Source organism: Amyelois transitella, chromosome 9 (assembly GCF_032362555.1).
Source record: "Amyelois transitella isolate CPQ chromosome 9, ilAmyTran1.1, whole genome shotgun sequence".
NCBI lineage: Eukaryota > Metazoa > Arthropoda > Insecta > Lepidoptera > Pyralidae > Amyelois > Amyelois transitella.
In genome coordinates, this window is record NC_083512.1 from 7175103 (window position 1) to 7193635 (window position 18533).

Sequence of the window (18533 nt, forward strand, 5' to 3'; positions counted from 1 at the left end):
CAAAAAAGAATAGGACCACTCCATCTCTTTCCCATGGATGTCGTAAAAGGCGACTAAGGGATAGGCTTACAAACTTGAGATTCTTTTTTTAGGCGATAGGCTAGCAACTTGTCACTATTCGAATCTCAATTCTATCTTAAAGCCAAATAGCTGAACGTGGCCTATCAGTCCGCTCAGGACTGTTGGCTCTGTCTACCCCGCAAGGGATATAGACGTGATTATATGTATGTATGTATTAACTCACCACCAGTTCATATAGCTCCCACGCGAATCGCAGCTCGCAATTTATCTTACAACGAAGGCAAGGTATACTCGTACTTTTTACGTAGGTATGCTAAAAACATGTGCGTGATATCACTATGATAAGATTAATCTTTGCGTTTATAGGTGACATGTGGATATATAATAAGTATTCATATAGATAAATTCTAACGCTTTTCTTATTTTTTTAAAATACGTGTTTTTTAATTAACGTTTAAATATCTTCAAATTGCAATGCAAGATTATTCAAAACTACTTATGTACAACTGGCGGATATTTTTTTAGTTTTGGTTTTATTTATGATTCTTGTCATACTATTGATGATTTACGAATTCCAAAAAATGTTATAAAATCATAACACAAAAGCATACAAACACAGACATACAGAAAGACATTCTAAAAATTCATTTTTGGTTTGGTCTTATTGAGATACTTCATACCGATTTTTGATCAATACCTTTCAAATGCAGACATTGTTTATTTACTATTTATTATCTGCTTTTTTATTATATATAATATTATGTTTATGGATATGGACGTATGGATTCATTTCTTACGGGGTAAGCAGAAACAATATATAATCTCGAAAAGGCGTAAATACCACGGATTGAAGTGACAAGCAGCTAGCCTACCGCCTAAAATAACAATAGAACGTGTAATATGTTTTATTTAGTGCTTGCTATAATTTAGATTATAAATTACAAGTTTCGCGTAATTAGAGGCATCTTTTCCTTACTCCGATAGGTATAGACATAGTGTGTGTCGATGACGCTCACAATTATTTTCAGCGTTTCCTTGAATCGCTTAAGATTACAGTTTGTGAAATACGGAATTCCACAGTACTATAATAAAGGAATAAAGTAAATAAATCTTCAGATGACAGAATGAGATTACATAGAGAAGTATTGAATAATGGCTTTATTTAAAAATAAAATGTTATGTTAGAAAAATTTTAGTTAAATACTGAACTGTATCTTTATTACATATTTAAAGGTATTTCCTAAGTATTTTCATTTGAAAGGGAATAGGGAAGTACTTAAGTTGTTGGCGTAGGTATTTGGCATAATATTTATTTTTCCCTCTCATTATCTGTGATGTTCGTCGGAGTAATGATTTTATTCATCCTTACAATTTGTTTAACGTTGTAATAATTTTGTAATTTTGAATCTTCTTTCAATTCTTCTGGAACATAAAAAGATTTACCGTATTCATATTACTATGGAACGCTGCGTATTATTTTGGTCGTACGACTGTACTGCGCAGTGGCATTCGCTATCTCAATCCGAGCTGACACGAGACACCACGACCGATATAAAATGATAAATAAAAACATTAAAAACACTATTACGTACTCGATCCTCGGCGCTTCGCGCATTTATACATACCGACAACATACATTGCTGCCACATAAGGTTGCGTTTTTCCAGAATTGGTCGAAGACGCGTCAATGAATTTTTCTCATTATCAGCTATTTCGTAGGTCACATGACGTTGACACTCCTTCATAGTTCGACGGGGCAAGAACTAAATGTATATTTCGACTTTACTGTTCTGTTCAATTTTAAAGGGTCTTGTTATCTCGGTCTATCTATTTGATACGAGCTTACAGAAGATTTGCGTATTGCCACGAACTCGGCGACCTTCGAATGCGTACCCATGGCATTGATTAATGTTTACGCATACAATGCCCATTCAATAATGATGCTAGTTTCAATTGAATACAACGTCTAAGTCTAGAGAAATAGAGTCTAAGGTTGACAATCTTTTTTATGTCTCATTGTGAGCTTGGTTAATTAGCAAACTGTTGAAACAGTGCGTCGCATTCATACATGACACAGGTAGATTTCAAATGAGAGAGATGGATTACTGGTTCTTACATGCTCAGGTGAATGAATCTTTTTAATTGTCACCACGTGCCGAAAGATAATCCATGTATTTACTTAGTAAATTTATTACAGGAAATCTTTTCGGAATCACCCACTCATTTTTCCAGTTTACCGAAAATAGGTAGGTATCGTAGAAATAAAACGTAGGAAAATGTTTTTTATTTTGTCCATTTAACAAAAATATTAAATCGGATCTTACAATTTACTTTCTTTTTAAGAATTAATCAACAAACAAGCTACAGAACTGTAAATAAATTAGACTTGCGTAATTTGCTGTAAAAAATGTGGTAAATTATCAAAAATATGAAAGATATCATATTATAAATATATATAAAATAAATATACCTATAAATAATAATAATAAATTATTCAAGAAGTTTATTCTCCAATGATCTTAATAAGTATGCAATATTTTCTATGATTATGTTCATGTCATTATATAAAGACATAAAAAATCTTGACATATAATCTTGATGTGAAGAGCTGTGTCTGATTTTATGTGTTCTTGATAACGTCAACACTTTGACTGCCCTCTTGATTATAATTATTATTTTTTTACAAAATTCAAATTCAAAATTTTTATTCATTACTATAGGATACTATATATCGCTTAATAATTGTCAAAACGTATGGTTTAACAACATTGGTTGACGTCAAATAAATTACTTAAAAACTAAGTTTACTGCCGCTTCCACGGCGTCAGTGCAGAAGAAGCGGTAACAAACTGCACTGCAGCATTTTCTTCAACAACGTCAACTTCACAATATTAATTAAACTAAGAATAGAATAGACTTTATAAGTAACGTGAAAGTTAAGTTTTTAAATCTTTAAACCCCCTACTAACTAGTTTGCCATGTGTGTTATTTTGAAATACAGGGCGGCTTATGGCATCGTCAGTAAAATAAAGTTAAATAAAGTTCTTATCGTTTTTTATTAATGACAATTGGACCACAGTTTCAGCTAATACCATGCGGTAATCTAAGCGGCATAATTATTTAATTGGTTGAAGTTAATATGATGTCTGAGAAATAAAAGAGAACGATTTCTTACAATACTTAATGTACATACAGTAGTATGTAAACAATCTCTATATAAAGACGTGATGGAAGTGGCTTTGATAGTGCCGCTTAAAAGTGTCATAAATATTTGTTGAACGAAAATTCGCATTCGCTTAGATATGCGGCCGCTGAATAGCAAATGAAGCGTACCGTTACCTCGCACCGTTAACCGCCTCCATCATCTCGTGATCCTTACTCTAGCTTTATATTAAGTCCGTGGAGAAGTATAAACATGTTAAAGAATACCTTATCTTTTCAAGGACACTACATGACTTTTCGATTTACAGAGGAAGGAACGTTTTTACGCGTCCTTACAAAGCCATTTTACAGGACAGTTGCATAATAAAAAGGTACCCTTTCTGCAATAAATTATATTCTCTATGCAATTCAAAATACGCTCTTGATTCAACTAGAGGCCAGGGATCACGCAAGAAGAAACCTAAGGACTTGATCCGCGGAAACGCGCTAAAATTTTAGTCAACAATTATTTCGCTTCCTGGCTCATCAGCCAACCATTTCAATAGCGAAGAGCACCCATAATTTTCTTTAAATGTTAATATATCCATCGTTACATAATCTTCATAACAATTCTCGTCTACGTACCTAATTATGTGTCCAAAGTACAAAATTTAATTAATAATTTTACGTTATAGCTAGCTGTAGGCTTCTAGTTAAAAAATAAAGCCATTTGAAATCTCACCACTTACTTACAATATTGTAGATATCACAGTTAATTAATCATCGGAAATTTCCAGCCTTTCTTAATAAGTAATTGAGGTTACATTGATTTACACGGTCGCCATCTTACTAACAGATAAGAGCAGTATTTACACAGTGGTTTAATGCCGATAACATACCAGATGACGTTCATTCATATACCATTTAAATACTATACGCAAGTAAGAAGGAAATTAATCGATATAGCAAAAAGAATGCTAACATTACTCCCTGCTTTTTGTTTTCAAACAAATCCAATGTTCTTTGCACGGGAGTATATATTAATGCTTTTTACATTGTAAGCACAATATCAGTTGTTTTTTTAAATGTGCATGGGCCCTTTGGGACCCGGTCATTTGGGAGGCGTTCATGGGGCCAAAACCAACATGAAGAGGCCCTTTGGTACCTTTTGTTCTCAAGTGAGATGGCTGCAGCTGTGGAGATCTGCCCCTTGATGAAGCATTGGGATACACCAACGGACAGCCCTCCACAGCTGCCAATTAGTTGGTTTATTTATTATAAATCAAGATTATGAACATTAATTTAAAACTTATTGAATATTAATTACTCATAATATTAACAAACGGGAGCGCCTTCGACATTATATGTTGGTATACCAATGATTCTAAAATCATCCGTCATATCACTAATAAAATTAAATAAGTATGTATGTCATTCACTTATTACTCGTATTCATACCTACTTAAATGTTTGTCTATGTTAGAAAACAAAGTGTATTATAATGTTATTATACAACAAACAGAAATGAAAACATTGATGTGTACGAGTAGGTATAGAATTTGCGTAATTGAAACGGGGTGAATGTGATGACGCACGTGGTTTGTTGTATCAATACATAGACGGTTGTAAGAGGCGACAAACTTAGTACATAAACATTAATACTACATACATATGTCACGTCTTTATCAATAACGGGATAGACAGTACAATCAGACTACAGACTCCTTTGGTGAACAATAAAGCATTTACTTATTTACTTACAGTACAGTCTATGACAGCCTACTAGTCCATTGCCCGAAAAAGAATCTAAATTTTGTTAGCCTTCCCTGGATTGATTTTAACAAATCATAATTACTACTGTTTCATATACTAATTATTATAATAATTCGTCGTAGGTATAAAGTTTTCACGGTATTATTATATTTCATGCTATTGTTATAGGACAAATGTATGTAACCTTGTGAAATTCGCTGAAATCAAAGAGACTTTGTCTCAATATATAGAAGAGTGACTTAACGTTAGTTGTATAAAGTAAGAATAGTATTTTCTGTTTTTGAATAAAAGTACCATTTACAGTACTATTTTGATCTTATAGTTTGTAATATGGAAACTGAATAAACATTTTCTTCTTCTTCTTTTAGGGCACCTACTTAATAACATTATTATTTAATTGTCTTCGGGTTTAAATACACAAAAGTCACATTCAGCTTTTTCTTTGTATATCCTCACGAGATATACTGATTCGAAGGAATTTAGCTGGTTGGTATTGAGATTCAAAGTAAAGTGACAGGTTGCCAGGTCATCGTCAAGAGAAGAATTTCACTACGTGTAATATTAGTTATGCCTATTCATAGATAGTAAAAATCCGTAATTCCGTAAATGTGTAAAGACAGGTTCGTTTTACTATTTCACACGACTAAGCCTATTAAAATATTGCGTCTCATCTCGTCCACATAAACAGGTCAATAAAGCATACTTGGGGCAGTTCATTGGTGTGTATATATAGTGCAAAATGAGCACACGTGGAAATAACTATCGTAGTAAGTTTGTTATGTATTCTCGGAAGACTGAGTAGTACAACAATAGACCTTATCAACATTACTGCTGAGAAATTTTTGTGCGCTTTTTGCATGTAGTGGACTGGATAAAATGTTTTCCATGAACTACTTCTAGCTTTAAGCTACTTATAAAAAGATATGATTTTTGCAGAAGATTAAAGAAACGTTGCGTTATTACTTACAAGTTTTTCTTAAAATAATTAAAGTATATTGATGTCTTTTAAAATAGTTTTATTATTATTACTTGCCTGCACATTCAGGCAACTTAAGGCTGGGAAGAGGATGGGGGTCGTTTTCGTGTAAAAACCTGACTCACCCAAACCATCCATGGTTAAAGGCATATTCTGGACTCTTCTCCAGAATAGTGAGGATGCAACCGGGACTTTAGTCGGGGGGAAAAAGAAGATGTTTTCTAGGCAGATTTTCAAACATGTGGTGAATATATGTGATTATGAAAAAGTAAGAGTTATGTTTTGTCAAATTTGCAAGCTATAAAAAAACCAAACATATTAGTTACAGTCCATTATTTCTTTCATTTCTTATAATCGCATGTAACGTTCATGCAACGTATTTCGTATTCCATTTCAAAGGTTACATTTCTATAAAATTTTGTCATTCATATTTCTAGAATATGCAGGCTACCCTTAAGTTGACACAAATAAGAAAATTAATTTTATATACTAAAATTAAATTAGCTACTATGTTTCTTTGTTTTATGTAGCAGTACCAAAAATAAATAACCTATCTTATTGATCTATCATAATAAAATCTTCTTAGAGAAGTGTGATCAAATTCTCGTAGTTTCCTCCAGCGATGCCCGCCTACGCACGTTTTAACTTACCGAAAGTAGCTGACAGCTCTTTCTAGAGAAATTATGTTTTATGTCAATCTTTCAATTCAATAGTCCACGTGATATTTTAATGAAACACAACTGGATAAAAAAAAATCTTGAATTACTTAATTGTGAAGAAGCTTAATATGGCATATGGAAATATAATCAAAGAATTATTATTTTATTTTATATGTTTATTAAAATATACCATACTCCCAAAGTTAGCAAAATTGTTAAAAGCTTAGGTCGACCTAAGCTATTTCTTTTTAGCGATTGCGGTCTTTTGCCATACAAAACAGCACATTTTGCTAACTTAAGAGTATGGTATATTTTAATAAATATAATATATTTTTGACGGCCTCTGTGGCGCAGCGGTAGTGCGCTTGTCTGTGACATCGGAGGTCCTGGGTTCGAATCCCGGCCAGGGCATGATGAGAAACGAACTTTCTCTAATTGTCCTGGGTCTTGGATGTTTATCTATATAAGTATTTATTATAAATATAGTATCGTTGAGTTAGTATCTCGTAACACAAGTTTCGAACTTACATCGAGGCTAACTCATTCTGTGTAATTTGTCCCGCATATATTTATTTATTTATTTATATAAAATAAAATAATAATTCTTTGATTATATTTCTTTATGCCATGCGTCGCGTAAAAGTATGTATCACATTTATTTTTAAACAAACACAGATTCAATTTCATTTCATTTACATAAACTATATCTCACATCCGGGGAAAAGGCGTGATTTTAAGTACCTTTGTATATTTTACAAAATAAGGAATACTTAAAAGCAGAAGAAGATGATCGTTATGAATAATTTTAAGTATCATCTTATTAGAAATATAAAAAGAAATATAAAAAGAAAATAAAATTACGAGTTTAAAATCTTCGTCGTCCAACAGATTCGAATGAAGTACTTCTTCGTATCTTATCATCAGTTACATAGCAACGGGTAACGTGCACCACTGATTTGTGTTATCGTTTATAATAACTTTTCTTGCCACAATCTATATTGCTCTGCGTGCACGCATTAATTTTATTCAGAACCGATCTAAAGAAGCAATGTATAATGTGAAAGCGAAGTTATCATTCTGTTACGCCTCTTTTAGTAAGAGTGCCAGTTCTGGATAGCAACTGACCTTGATATCGTTTATTTAAACGTTATCGAACTAAATTGACTGGGTCTCGGGAAAGTTTTTGCTTTATATTTAATTTAAGATAGCTTTAATTTAGAGCGATCATATTTGAATTTTGTTCTATTGACTATATGTATTATCTACAACTAATTTGTGTACCTACTTATGATATTCTCCTCATTACTTATGCATTTGTTAAAATGTTAAAATTTAAAATTGTATGATATGTACTCGTACTAACATTGTTTTACCACATTTCAGTTTTTAAATATTCAATATCACATTTTTCATTTAGGTACCAAGTTTGCATGAACCCGACAAAAAATCATAAATCAAAACTTATAAATAAAATTTCCACCTGAAAACTCTTAACGAGTTTAGTTAACCTTGGTAATAAATTTTCCGATACAATTTCCCTTTGATACACAAAGAGGTAGAGGGGCGGCCGCGGTACTGCAATAGGTTGCAGTGCCACCTTGCTTTGATTGATTTATTCATCTTGTTTGTCACAAGCCCGATTTATTTGAATTCCTGCCAACCCCGGGGCAGCCGACGGATTAATATCGGCCAGACCTCCGATATATCCCCGACTTTCGGCAATAATTCAATATTTCATCCGTTCAAGCCGGGACCTACGCTGTGAATTAACATACAAACGCCAATCGTTCCATGAATAAAAAATGTATTGGATTTAGTGAAATGACTCGCGCGATCGCCCCGCTCAGTGTTGTGGCCCAAACTGCTTATAGCGGAAATATACGATTTCTTATTGCAGAGTTTACCGATTTCCTTCGATCGAGATTTAGTGGCGGGTCGCTTGTGATCGGCTTTTACTTCACTTTCGTTATCAATTTAAGAAAAATAAATTTTCCTATAAAATACGAAGCCATTCTTCATAAAATACTTTTTGAGTGGCCGTAGTCGTAACTAAATACTTATTACAATGCAATGAGATGCTAATTATGTACACGTGTACAAAATGCATACATTTAATCAGACTGACGTTGTTGAAGAAAATGCTGCAGTATAGTTTGTAACCGCTTCTTTTGCACTGACGCTTTGGAAGTGGCACTATACGTTTTTAAGTAATGTATTCAACGTTTACAAGTTGTGAAACCAAAAGACATGTCAATTATTAAGCGATTTTCCGTTATAATAATTAAATTCTAATATTGAAAAAATAAAATATATTTTGGGACTTGTAATTTTGAATGTTGATATTAAGTATCTACCCGTTAACTTAAATAAGCTATCGTCTCCTATAAATTGTACTAATAGATAAAGTTAAAAAAGTACCTTCATCAAAAGTAAAAAGACCCTCTCATTGTACTGAATTCTTGCATACTTGATACCTCGCGGTAAAAAATTCCACTCGGACGCATCCAAACCGGTTTAAATTTAAAATGCGTTAAATAACTAGTCTCTTCTACAAATGATAGTTGTAACAGATGCGACATTGTATTACTATATAAAATGGAAGTTTTGCTCTGGGCTCCAGGATCGTGGAAACAAAATTTTCGTTACTGATTCTTCTAGTACAATTTGAGTTAGAAAAATATAGGTATATTCCATACAACATATCTCAAATATTTGTAGCTATTTATATCCAATTATATACGAAACCGGAATATTACCTACAGACTAGTCAAATTAAACATTTCCTAACATATTTAAGGACGACATTATACCGGTTATGCAGATCGAGCAGGCCAATTCGAACTTTACCGCGTTTGAAATAGAGTAATTTGTGATGACCGCCATAATTATAGGGCCGCGACCTCAATTAGACGAAAGAGTCTCATTAATCGCGTTAATCATCAGATTATGAATATGAAGATCGTTGATTTCCGACCGCGAGACGACTGCCCCCACTTGATGACCTTTTGCAAGCTTCGGGTACAGACGTGCAGACAACTGGACAGAAATAAACTTACAAATTTACGAGGCCTTAAACTTTTTTGAATGTCTATGGTTAATTTATCCTTTGTTTCTCTTGTACAAAACACCTTTATATAATTAATTTTATTTTAATGATTATATGATGAGAGACGTAGGTAGGTACCTAATTACTTACGAAAATGTGTAACGAATAAAATCAATTTGCTTAATACCCATAGTTGGTACATTGGCTTTCTATTTTAATTTAGTTGGAGTTTTTATCGTATTATTTAAAACTCATTTTATCTTTCACTTACCCCTCCGGGAAAGAGGCCTGATTTTATGTATGCATTTTATTGTATTAAAATTTTAAGGCACAGAAAATAAGTAGTTACTTTTCAACGTAATGTTACTTATCAGCTACATACAATGCGATCGAAGTGGCATTATCATAACTGGTCGTGCCAAGCGATGATTATGATAATTAGCAATTACGTATTATAAAGTGCTTGATTTATCGGCATAGTCTAAGGACTATACATTATTTCAATATATTGGTTCAAACGAGGATAAACCATGTATAAGATATTGTAATTACTCGTAAATGTTATGGATTGGAAATGGAAAATACCAGGATAGTTCATCATGAAATCATATCATGCAAGCATGCGTATATACGCTAAGCAGTTTAGCGGGACATATTAAGATGACAGAGAGAGAGATCAGGTCATGATATTATCCATATTAATATTATTAATATGAAATTGTGCTTGTCCGTCTTTCACGTTAAAAGCACTGAACCGATCTTCATGTAATTTTGGACATACCTATACGTAGTGTGTAGTACGAACAAGGACATAGGATTGGATGGCTTTTAAACGGTAGCAGTTTAAAGAATCAGTGAGAAATCCCACTATTCCTGGACTCCTAAAAAGCTGAAGCGGGTAGGTCAGCTGACATATTTTTGTGGTAACATACTTAGTAAATGCAATCTGCATCAGCTCTAATAAAGTAAATGAAACAAAACTCCATTTCATGAGATCATCGCAGTACAGTATTAAAATCGTTTTTACTACCCGTCCCTATGAAGTACGGACCGGACGGACTTGTCCAGGCAACTTAAAGGTAAAGCTGGCCATTTATTACTCAACTGCTTGCGACTCACGACCACCATCTGAGTACAAGTTGATGAGTATCGATTCATATATACGTATGAAATGCTATATGTGTATGTCAATGAGAACAGAAGTTCTATCTCAATGGCTAATTTGGGGTTCCTTTAACATGTGATAATTCTGGATTTTTTTTATTACGAAATCAATAGTTTATAAGTTAGTCGCCTTTTATGACATCCATTGGGAAGATATTGAGTGGTTCTATTTTACAGTTCCGGAAACCACACGGTAACAGTAAAATACTCGGAAACAGTAAAATCTTCACAAACCATACCACAAACACTCAATTGTTTTTTTTTAAATTACTGAATTACTTATCATAATATCATTAATGATATATTTATGTTGAGATTTCTGCATACAATTAGATAGGTACAAATAATTTGTAGAGAGACAGCAATTCATAAAATGCAATAATTACAGGTAATAAATGCATCATTGCAACCTGACTTTATGACTAGGTAGGATGTACCGAATGCATTAAATATGATAATCATGTAATAATAGGACCTGATTCAAATCTATATGAAACTCTTCCGCATTCCCTTACTTAGAGTAGGTAATTTTGCTACTGAAAAGAAATGAATAGGTAACCATTAAAGCTGAAGTTTGGAATATAAGGCCTGTTATTTTAAAAATTAATTGCACTAAGAGGGAATTTCAAAACCCTACATGAATACTATAATGTTGTATAATAATATAATGGGTATACAAATTCGCGGACAAAAGTTTGTATTCATCGAAACACAATTTCTCAGATTCTTAATTGCATGCATTTATTAGTGAAAAGAAAAAAAAACTTATATTGGACGTAGTTTCTTGTTCCTGCCTTAATATCAAATAACAGTATCAAAACACTGATTCGTATATTCACATGTTGCTTCATGATAAAAAATGAAACACCTGACCAAATAGAAAAAATAGTCGAAATAGAAGGCGTTCCAATTTGCGCTCTAAAATTTTATCTGTGGATTCAATCATCAGGTAATATCTTGGCAAAACTTTTCAATGAAATCAGCGTCAAAGATTTCTATTTCAAGCCCGAGTTAAAGTTTCGGGGTCGCATCAATCCGGTAGCAATCTCGTATTCTCCAGTGAAAGTTGATCGATTGAACACGATAATTTAAGATGCCTGAGAGAGATGGGCATTCCATAATTATAGTTATAAAAAAACTATTATTTAAAATTATGGTTTGATATTTTAGGATCGTATGTAAATGACCATTCTATTTATTTAAATAATTGCTATAAAAAACTTGGGATTCTTCTTTAAGGCGATGGACAAGCAACTACTTGATATATAACTTGATAAAATAAACTACTTACTACGTCTTTAAATTACTTTTTAGAAAAAGTTTAAATACAATCTTGATCTTGTAAGTACCTATAATATTTTAACATTCATTGATAACTATGTAGTATCTGCCTACCCCTCTCTGAAAAAGACGTAATTTTATGTAAAAGTATGTAAAGGAAATTTATTTAAAGTATGTCTTAAATAGGTAATGTCAAATTTTGGTTCGTGAATTGCGGAATGAAATCAAAGAAATGTCTTTGTACCAGGATAGTTAATGTTAATATTACATTTTGGCTGTACAAGTTTTATACAAGTAGTACAAATACACGTCAAAATAGTTGAGTACCAGTAATTATCGAGAAAATAGTGTAAACGAAGCAAAGGATAGCAGTAAAGATCGTGGCAAGTGGAGATATTCAGTCTCTGCCACCTCTCTGCCTATTACTGCTGGAAACAAGCAAGACGATATTAGAGTGTATGTATGTATATTAAAGTACTTACTTAATTTAAGAAAATTAATTAGGTGCAAAACCAAATTTGTATTAAATTTGCATTAATTTTCACACTCAAATTCACTCAATATCTTCCAACTGAAATTCTTGGCAAAAGGTCTCGCACTGTCAAATTAGCACTTCACGGTCACTCAACTCCACTAATAGATATTACAATACATTCAAAATTAGCCTCTAAATCAAGATGTATAAAGACTTACCGTATTTACCTACGCCCGTATGTATATGTCTATGAATCGAGGTGCAAAAGAATGTAGAAATTTGATGGCGGCCGTAAAGCCAACGGTCGGCCATGGTTTTTTCCATAGTATTTATATCCGGTAAGACAATGTGACATGAACAATGGTTTCAGATTGACTGCTTAAAAGATATAAATGCATAACACAACATTATATCCACGTGTATGTAACTTACAATATTCCAAATGTTTCATCTTGAAAATATTGTGTCCATAATTTTTGGGAAGGGATACGTTCAAACATGAATATTTCTGTTTGTACAAAATGAAATTCGTCAAATCAGATGAAATTTAAATAATAATGTGAACTTCGTACTGTTAAACTTTTAGAAAATATCTGTAGGGGACGAGACATGTTCAAAGGTTGCGGATTTCTTAAAATTCACTTGCCCTGTTTATCTATAAAAATTTAAATAGCTCACAAATGGTTTTTATAAAATTAGGTTTCCCAAACACTACCCAATGAGAATATGTAAAGCATGAAATAACATCACTTGTTAAGATCATCGTTCATACAACATAAGAAGCTCATGAAGACTTAAAAAAATACATCGTTTTACATTGTGCTAATAAAATTTAACTAGGACTCATCGACATGTGCAAAAAGATTATCAATTTTATAATGATTATGATAATTATACTCATACATATCCTTATTTAAAAATAATTTTGCAACTATGGCAATCTTATCTGAACTAAGCATAATACGTCACATAATCACTTGCGATCTGACCCAAATAATCTAACATTCAAAACATTTTTTTTTGTCGATAAAGTCTTATGTACTCACGGGTATAGCGGATTTTTTGCAACGCAATATACTTACCTACCTAAAATTTTATTACGCATTAGTTATTCTAGTAATAGCTACAATAGTTTCACATGGATGCTATATACCTTTACGGAATGCAAATGACAGTGAAACCCGAATATAAAAATCTGTTGCGCAATTGAGGTGGTCTGTCGTAAATTCTGCTGTACTATATTTATATGGCTTCATTCATAGAGTAAGATATAATGTCTTCTTCATCCTCCTGACGTTAGTCTCGGTTACATCCTCAGTTCTCTGGGTTTAAATAATACATTTTGTAGAACTAGTGAAATTATACAATGTGAATAGACGACTTTGCTAAATAAATGTAATTTGATATAGAACGGAAATCTCGCCTCTCACATTTTTTAGGCAGTTATCATTTAAAACAACAGTATTCCTCATAAATTAGTTGTTGGGTCTATTTCATATAATATTTGCGGTTTTTGTATCACGCCAGATATCATTTGACAAAAGTATGGTACATTTATAACTTTGTCTTAATATATATCACCTTATCTCTGTGTTTAGTATGCCAAAGCATGAATTCCTGACAGTTTTTTTGGTAGGCTTCCTAAGAAAAGAGTCTTACAACGTTAAAATTAAACCCTAGATTAGAGTGGCGAGTTAAGTCTTTCCACTGAATGTGGGGCAACGGTTCCTAGAAACACTGACAGCATGCTAGTGTTTACGTCCAATGTTTACAAACAACAAATTGTTTACGCTGACACGGTGCAGTCACGTCACGCTACGTCACGGCGTCGTCACGTCCGCGCCTCCGCCTCGCCGCGCCCTGCGCCGTCGCCAATCCAGTTCTACTGCGTCTCATAATTGAAACTGACGATAATAATTGCGACTTATTGGCGTCAAATCTATGAATTCGTGGAAGTTTTGCGTTGCGAATTTTATTTTCGCGCCATATTGTGTAATCGATCGGATTTTAGTGCGTCCTTTCCTTCTAGGAACATTCTTCTGGTCTATATGTAAAAGGTTTTTTTTAAATAAGGGTTTAAGTATTTTTAACGGAGTTTATTCAGTAATAATATTAATTTAATGCCGCTTAAACCTTTAGTATTTCCCCTTAATCTACTGTAAAATATTCATCTGAGGCCTTTTTAAGGTGTCACCGTTACAAGCAGTGAATTTCGTCGGCGTACGTTTAGCTCGGCACACGTCACATGAAGGCCGCGCGCATCATATGTGCTGGAATTCTTTTTAACTATAATTAATTCGTCTAATATATGTATTAATTATTTGGATAGTTTTTTCCGAAACAGAACTTTATAATTTTACTATTAATGAAAGTAAATGTAAAATGTTTCAGGCTAAGTTATAAAATTTGATTTTAAGTATATTATGGGGTTAACAACTACATATGTCATATATTCCATTTTTGACGTTGCAAGGATATATTAAATAAATATAAAACGGGGCGAAGTATATTATTTTTATTTTTTTTAGCTTGACAGTTCCTGACTATACAAACCAATTCAACACATACTTTACCTATGTCATTAATAAATATCCGAACTGTCATTTGTATCCGATATTGACTCACATGACAAGGTGACCCGCGATTTTATCTTTACAAAATAAACGACCTATTTGTATTGTTTTTTTTTTTTTGTGGAATGAAATCAAAAACCCATTAAAATCTGTTGGATGTTCATGGATTAGTATAATCCAATGCCACTTGACTTTCATCTTTTACGGGCTACAATATGGAAGATTAACTCTTAAATGGTGTATAAAATATCGGCATATACTGAGCTCATTCAGTAAAAAATGTTATTTTAGAACCATTCCTAACCTTCATTTCTTGCTAAATCACTCGTAAGAAAACCTTATATCTAAACTAAAATATATTTTTTTCGTGGAATTCTCTGATAAATTTATGAGCACACATACCTACACAAAGTTATGTCAATTACACGTGTTTAAAAGCTCATCAACATTACCTTATGTAATTCCTACAGTATGGTATGCGCATCCATAAAGGTTAATTAATAATGTCCATTGTCCGTTACATAAAATATCGGTATTTATCGTTTTTCCTTAGTTTGACAGTTAAAACGGGACACGTGCAGGAACTAAAAGTTAGATTATAGACAACGATAGTTACAAAGGAGGAAAATAGTCGCACATTCCAGTAAGTTATAAGTATAATTTGTTATATATTATCGCAGCGTAATATGTTAATTTTCAGAGTCGAAAGGCGGCCGGCCTTGAAGGCGCGTCGTGTGTCGACTAGTGGCGACAATGTGATATTATGTATACAAAAGTATAGGTAGCTGTTTATTTATAATCGTATATTGGCGTTGACTCTAACATTTATTTAAATAGTACGAAACAAACGCACAACGCTTTAAAAATAGACCGAGATTTGTAATTCAACGGCTAAGCGTTTGCAGAGTGGCCAAAATTGTGCCAACTGCTTTTCTTGCGCCGACGCCGTCGTTTTTATACTGCACGTGAACCAAATAATTTGAACGTAGGGTACGTTACTAATTATAAACGCTTAGATAATATTGTTTTATTGCAACTATGTCAAATTGGTAAAATATTATACGTCGTGGTAGCATACATCACATGGACCCTTGAAAGTTTAATTTTTTGCTGAGGTGTAGGATAAATATTTTTTCATTAGCTAGTTTCAATATTTTCAATGTACAATTTAAATATAAAATAAGCAGATAAGTGTTTATATATACAATTTCTATATTCTGTAGAACAGCATCGGCGTATCCTTTTCTTAATCGACTAGTAACGCTATGTACTCATATAAATTGACGCTAATAGATTCTCTATAGTATACGGATAGAAACGCATTTACAGTTTGATAAATGCGTAACAGAATATTTACGTCATACTTTTTTAGAAAAACATTAATGTAAAAAAATGTAAATGTGCATGAATGGAAAATGAAGGAAAAACCGCATTATGTGCATATATTTTATTGATAAATGTAATCTTTTATACTATTTATCTTCAAAATACATAAAATTTAAATGTTTAATAACTAAGTAATTGTATTGTTGAGGCAAGAGTAGAAGCTACGACGCGTAGAGGCAAGAGTAGAAGCTTCGACGCGTAGAGGCAAGAGAAGAAGCTACGACACGTAGAGGCAAGAGTAGAAGCTACAATAGGTAGAGGCAAGATTAATAACTACGATGCGTAGAGGCAAGAGTAATAGTTACGATGCGTAGAGACAAGACTACGAAAGGTAGAGACAAGAGTAGAAGCTACGATAGGTAGAGGCAAGAGTAATAGTTACGATGCGTAGAGGCAAGAGTAATAGTTACGATGCGTAGAGGCAAGACTAGAAGCTACGACGTGTAGAGGCAAGAGTAGAAGCTACGATAGGTAGAGGCAAGAGTAGAAGCTACGACGTGTAGAGGAAAGAGTAGAAGCTACGATAGGTAGAGGCAAGATTAATAACTACGATGCGTAGAGGCAAGAGTATAAGCTACGATAGGTAGAGGCAAGAGTAGAAGCTACGACGTGTAGAGGCAAGAGTTGAAGCTACTAAGTGTAGAGGCAAGAGTAGAAGCTACGAAGTGTAGAGGCAAGAGTAGAAGCTACGACGATATAAGGAGCTATGTTAAGGTATATATATATTACCACCGATTGTATTATAATACCGAAGTGATAAAATATTTTTTTAACTGATTGAGAACATTACACGAACTTACAAAGACCTCTTTATGATATAGTATTGATGTAGATCTAATAATAATAAAGAAAATAAATTAGGACCCTGCTGTCTCTCAATGAACTATTCATTTTGCCAATAGACATTTTATTCAGTCAATTGCTGGTCACAGTCTGTAATTAAGAGAAATTACATTAGATATTATGTTTTCTCTTTTACTCCAGCTCAATTTATTTTTACACACTGCTGAGAAACAGGGGTATGGCATTATGGAAAAATAGCATAGTTAAAAATATAATATGTCCTTTTTCATAATCCACACAAGATATTCCCAAAATTATATGGCGATGCTCAGTGGTTTTACTGAGAAGAAGTATTCAACAAAGACACTTTAGAATTTTTAGTATTAGTATGGTAATATGGATACATATATTAATGAAATAACGCTTCTTTCCCGGAGCGGTAGGCAGAGACTACATCTTTTAACTTCATGTATAAATATTATAGTAGGTATTTATCGTTGATATTCTTTAGTGACTGTGAGTGCTAGAACTTAATCTTGGTGATCTGGTTGACCTTACGCTTTAAACCTTCATAAATTGGTAACTGTACGCCCTTGACAAGGGCCTACAAGGCGACACAATTATTGGTAAAATCGCAATAATTGAAACTATTGAATATAGTAGGGTCCAATCAATGCTATGGAAACTTTTACTATGTGATCATGTCGTCAATATATTTTTATAAAACAAACAGATAGGAAACATTGGCCCCAATTTAAGAAAATTTTTATACATTACTTTATAACCAATTTTTAGTTTTCTTTTTGTTGATTATTTTATTATAAAAATATTCTGCATATAAATATTTACATTCACATATCAATTTTTTTAAATCTTTTATTGATGGTTCCAGTTTGAATAACATCAGTGTAATGGTCAAAAATATTAACACGTTTTAATGATTGTTAACTATAAGCAGTAAGACAGGAAGCAAAATGTTCTGATTCTCTTTTAAACTGCACTTTACGAATATCCGGAGCGTGGATTTACAACCACTAAATTATGATTTTTGACAGAAAACCAACTCGATTGGTGCCGATTAAAGATCATAAAAATTTAATTTTTTGTTAAATACGGAACATTAATGTAGTTGCTTTAATTTAACGAATGTAATCAATGTTTACTTTCTCTGGCTTTGCTCTAAATAACTACATTTAACTCGATCAAGGAGAAACAGGATCATGCAATGACTTTTACTGTTGCATCAGATTTTTTT

The 18533-nt window shown here is 32.9% G+C and overlaps 1 protein-coding gene across 2 annotated transcripts in view; it reads left to right on the forward strand.

Moving 5' to 3' along the window:
- LOC106143249 (forkhead box protein O) overlaps nt 1-18533 on the forward strand; it is an 83825-nt gene that overhangs the window by 4747 nt on the left and 60545 nt on the right. The gene's annotated exons all lie outside the window — the stretch shown is intronic.